Genomic DNA, 5215 nt, shown 5'->3' with positions numbered 1-5215 from the left:
GTTGCGCGTCCGTGGCTCTCGCAGCTCTTGCGCGCCCGGTCGCAGAGAGGAGTACGCAACCTCGACCGCACTTTCCCTGCAGGCTTCCTTCCGACTCGAAGTCCTGCGGCGGTCTCAACGAGGTGCCACATCCTCAATGCAGTCGGTCGCCCCCGTTTCGGTTGGGCTCTGGCACGACGGTCGCCACCGTCTCGCCCTTGAGTGGCCGCTGTTGGCGCTCGCTGTGAGGTGTTCAGCGTGCTGTCCGTGTTGCCGACGCGGTCAAAACGAGTCGACGGCTCACGTTCCCTTGTGCGCCGAAGGCTCTCTTGATATGTGATCCGACCCTCAGACAGACGAAGCCAAGGGAAGACCCAAGGCCGCAATGTGCGTTCAAAGAATCAGTGCTCAGTGTGTCCTGCAATTCACACCAAGTCTCGCAGCTGGCTGCGTTCTTCATCGACCCGAGAACCGAGTGATCCACCGCTTAGAGTCGTGAAAAAGTGTTTGTTCAATTCCGTACAGTCAAAACCAAACGTTTCTGGCACTCGGCCAAACAGTGGCCAAGAAGGGCGCTTTTCAGCGCACGCTTGGACTCCAAAACTCTGCCGCGCCTTTTTCGGCTGCCGCAAATCGAGCAAACGGTGTGTTTCGGACGGCGTTTCGCTTCCGCTACTTGCGAGTGCTTTCGTGGTCCACCCCTCTATAAATACTCGGGAGGCGTCGAAGCCGGTTCTCCAAGCCGGACCCGTAGGTATCGTTGTGTGCTCGCTCTCATTGGCCCGCCTAACCAGAAAATGCCTGCGGTACACCCATTTGGATAAGAGTGCACGCAGATGCGGGCCTCGACGGCTACACATTTCCTCGGGCGGCCGCCTCCCGGCCTCCGTGGAGCGCGGGATGCACGGTCCCATCGACAAGCCTCTCCCGTTTTTACCGTGGCGTCGCGGTTCACCACGGCGGGCGGGTCGGTCTCCTCCGCATAAAAAGGGGGACCCCCGCTTTTTGTTCCACGAAATCGCACAAGCTTTTTTCGCATCCACGGTTTGCCACCGCACACCAAAATGCCGATCCGGCTGCCTAATTTAGCCAACAGGTGGAGCCAGGCGCGCCGTACTTGCGCGGCACTTCCCACGTCCACCGAAGTCGGTGCCAAGGACCACTTTCGGCGCCGGAGCCGCGTACGAGCCTACTCGAGGCGGAAGAACGAAGCCAGCAAGGGCCTGGCCGCAAGTGCGTTCAATTGTCGGGACGTCCAAGTCCCTCGTTCTTCCGTGCTTCCTCTTTCGGCAAGTCGTTGCGGCACCTTCCCAAAGCGCGCAGACCCGCTAATCGCGACGAGCGCGACGTGGCCGTGCCGCCTTTCCCTCGGCAGCAAGCAAAACGCCTGGCAACGTCGACGCTCCCCTAACCGCGATCTCGCACCGTGTTTCGTGTGGCGAATTCAAAAGCCGGCCGGCGCTGCTGCAACCATTACGGTCGGTACGCATACGCCGCGGAGGGCGGGACGGTCATCGGAGCGTGCGGTTCCTCCATCGAGTACTGCGCACCTCGGCCGTCGCATCGCCGTGCCATGACCGGCCGCGCGTCAACGCGAACCGGTGCCAGCGAGATCCCTCGCCTGCAAGAACCGACCGGCAGCCTCCGTCACCCGAGGACGCGGAGGCGCTTGCCGCGGACGGCGGGACGGTATGCACTGGTGCACAGCGGACCCGTCACATCGCCAGTTCCTTGACCGACCGCCGACGCTTGTGCCGTTCCTCTCGTACTTGGCAGTCGCCGCGCGATTGTCGGGTCTCGTTCTTGCACGCTCGAACGGTCGGGAGGGCACTCGGCTGGCGTTTCGGGAACGCGCAGCCTCGCCTTCTACCGACGTAACCACGACTCGCCGTTCGCGCTCCGCCGCTCCTGTTTACAGTACTAGGCGGTCCCGCAGCGGTCGGGTCGCGCATTTCGAGCGCTTCGAGCCACGGTGCAGTGGCGGGTCGAAAGCCGACCTATGAGTGCGTTGCGCCGTTTGTACCCGCGTCCGCCACCTGGCCGACCGTCCAAGGTCGCGGTGTTGGCGTCCGCTGGGCGCAACAATTTGTCACGGGGTGCCGCTCCACATTCAGGCAGCCCCGTGGGGAAAAGCCGACCCCGCGTCCAAACGGGGTCAGCGGCAGAAAGTGTCGGGCGCAGACGCAGCTGAGGCGCTCACCCTTCACAATCCGTTAATGATCCTTCCGCAGGTTCACCTACGGAAACCTTGTTACGACTTTTACTTCCTCTAAATGATCAAGTTTGGTCATCTTTCCAACAGACCGGCGCAACCGAAAGGCCGCGCCGGACATCGGTCCGAAGACCTCACTAAATCATTCAATCGGTAGTAGCGACGGGCGGTGTGTACAAAGGGCAGGGACGTAATCAACGCGAGCTTATGACTCGCGCTTACTGGGAATTACTCGTTCAAGGGGAACAATTGCAAGCCCCTATCCCAATCACGAAAGAAGTTCCACGGGTTACCCAGTCTTTTCAGACAGGGATAAAGACACGCTGCTTCCTTCAGTGTAGCGCGCGTGCGGCCCCGGACATCTAAGGGCATCACAGACCTGTTATTGCTCTGTTTCGTGCGGCTAGGAGCCGCTTGTCCCTCTAAGAAGGTTGTAAGGTGCTGGGAACCCCGCACCTATTTAATAGGCTAGAGTCTCGTTCGTTATCGGAATTAACCAGACAAATCGCTCCACCAACTAAGAACGGCCATGCACCACCATCCACCGAATCAAGAAAGAGCTCTCAATCTGTCAATCCTCCCAGTGTCCGGGCCGGGTAAGTTTTCCCGTGTTGAGTCAAATTAAGCCGCAGGCTCCACTCCTGGTGGTGCCCTTCCGTCAATTCCTTTAAGTTTCAGCTTTGCAACCATACTTCCCCCGGAACCCAAATACTTTGGTTTCCCGGAAGCTGCCCGCCGAGTCATTTGAGTAACTCAGGCGGATCGCTGGTTGGCATCGTTTATGGTCAGAACTAGGGCGGTATCTGATCGCCTTCGAACCTCTGACTTTCGTTCTTGATCAATGAAAACATTCTTGGCAAATGCTTTCGCAGTAGTTCGTCTTGCGACGGTCCAAGAATTTCACCTCTAGCGCCGCAATACGAATGCCCCCGTCCGTCCCTCTTAATCATTACCTCGTATTCCAAAAACCAACAGAACAGAAACGAGGTCTTGTTCTATTATTCCATGCAAGTTTATTCAGGCGACTCGCCTGCGTTGAGCACTCTAATTTTTTCAAAGTAAAAGCACCGGCCATCTCGAGGCACACAATGAAGTGCACCAAGAAAGAACCGGCATGATGTTCAGTCCGAGCCGTTGCATCGGGTAGATGCACTACTCGTCTGGAACTGAGATCCAACTACGAGCTTTTTAACCGCAGCAGCTTTAGTATACGCTATTGGAGCTGGAATTACCGCGGCTGCTGGCACCAGACTTGCCCTCCAATTGATCCTCGTTAAAGGATTTAGAGTGTACTCATTTCAATTACGGGGCCTCAAAAGAGTCCCGTATTGTTATTTTTCGTCACTACCTCCCCGTGCCGGGAGTGGGTAATTTGCGCGCCTGCTGCCTTCCTTGGATGTGGTAGCCGTTTCTCAGGCTCCCTCTCCGGAATCGAACCCTGATTCTCCGTTACCCGTAACAACCATGGTAAGCAAGTAACCTACCATCGAAAGTTGATAAGGCAGACACTTGAAAGAAACGTCGCCGGCTCGTGGCCATGCGATCAGCACAAAGTTATCCAGAGTCACCACACAATACGGGCCGAAACCCGATCGATCTTGGTCTAATAAAAGCACCCGTTACCCAAAGGGCTCCAGGCTCACTGCATGTATTAGCTCTAGAATTGCCACAGTTATCCAAGTAGGAAGAAACGATCTAAGGAACCATAACTGATTTAATGAGCCATTCGCGGTTTCGCCTTATTTCGGCATGTACTTAGACATGCATGGCTTAATCTTTGAGACAAGCATATGATTACTGGCAGGATCAACCAGGTAATCGTTCGACTGCGCGTCCGTCCTCGCCCTCGGCGGGCCGGACGCAGTCTGTGTGCGGCGGAGGCCACCTTCAGGCGCCCCAACACGCTTATTTTGCACTCCGAGATGACGGCGTTCGAGCTCGCTACGGCACAACCTTCCCGAAAGACGAGTGGGAGCCGTGCGGCAAGAAGCACGTTCATGCTCGCTCTTTTTCGTTGCATCGACTCGGTCGCGCCGTGCGGGTTGCCCAAGCCCGCTGCACTGTCGGTGGACCGGCCGGAACTAGCAACGGAGCCGAGACTGCAAAGCCGCCAGACGACGGGTCACGCCCGCGTCTTCGGCGCTTTCGCATCTGAATCGCCCGAGGACGACACGGAACACACCTCGATATCGTGGTAAAACGGCACCGTCCGACAACCAGCCCCTAACGCATCAAGCGGATGAGGCTGCAGACGACTGCCGTGGATTCCCCTGGAGCAGACCCGAGGACACGCTTGACGAGGCCGAAGCCCGCCGCATATCAGACACCCGGTCGCTTTCGCGTACGCCGCTCACGAGAACCCCCACATAATAGCAGCGATAAGTACCCAGACCTCCTTGGGCCCTAATACGAGCGTACTCGAGAAAATTTCACCGCGGGTGTGCCCCGAAACGTGTGGCATGTTGAGCGTGCCACAAGTCTACGTCGCTCTCAAACCCGCCGAGGTCGTAGAATTTGCGACCCTACTCACGAAATTCCCACCGAGGATACGGCCGCAAACGTACCGCACCTTGGGTAGGCCACGAGTTTGTGCAACACTACGCTGACGGCACAGCACCGAGGTCGTGCGCGCACGCACGGGAAAATTCCGCCGCGGTTTCTGCCGAAAACGTGAGGCACCACGACTCTCCGCAAGTTCGCGTCGACTGCGAAAGACCGAAGTCGTGAACGACGTGTCCGCTACTCGCCGCCGACACGCTGGACACCAAACGTACAACGACTCGACGGCGTCGTAGAGGCCCACGACGCGGTTTTCCTTAACGACGTCTCGGCGTGGCACCGACAGGTTAGAACGGCCGACCAACGTTCCCTGTCCGCCGTTCGGCTCAGTCGAAGGGCTCGGCGACTTCGGCAACGCTGCGAAGCCGCACGGTGACGCACGCCATGTCCCCATTTTTTTTTTTCTTTCTGCGTCTGCCGGGGTGCCCCTATAATAGCAGCGATAAGCACCCAGACCGCCGTGGG

General features: G+C 57.9%; 2 non-coding genes across 2 annotated transcripts; both read right to left on the bottom strand.

Annotated features, from left to right (window-relative positions):
• Window positions 1–321: 321 nt before the first annotated feature.
• On the bottom strand, window positions 322–474 carry LOC142790903 (5.8S ribosomal RNA). The gene has a single exon (XR_012889842.1). It is a non-coding gene; the product is annotated as a 5.8S ribosomal RNA (ribosomal RNA).
• Window positions 475–2193: 1719 nt separating this feature from the next.
• Window positions 2194–4008, bottom strand: LOC142790857 (small subunit ribosomal RNA). The gene has a single exon (XR_012889808.1). It is a non-coding gene; the product is annotated as a small subunit ribosomal RNA (ribosomal RNA).
• Between the last annotated feature and the right edge of the window lie 1207 nt (window positions 4009–5215).

This window comes from Rhipicephalus microplus, unplaced genomic scaffold, assembly GCF_043290135.1.
Source record: "Rhipicephalus microplus isolate Deutch F79 unplaced genomic scaffold, USDA_Rmic scaffold_134, whole genome shotgun sequence".
Taxonomy (NCBI): domain Eukaryota; kingdom Metazoa; phylum Arthropoda; class Arachnida; order Ixodida; family Ixodidae; genus Rhipicephalus; species Rhipicephalus microplus.
This window is presented reverse-complemented; position numbering and strand designations above follow the sequence as displayed.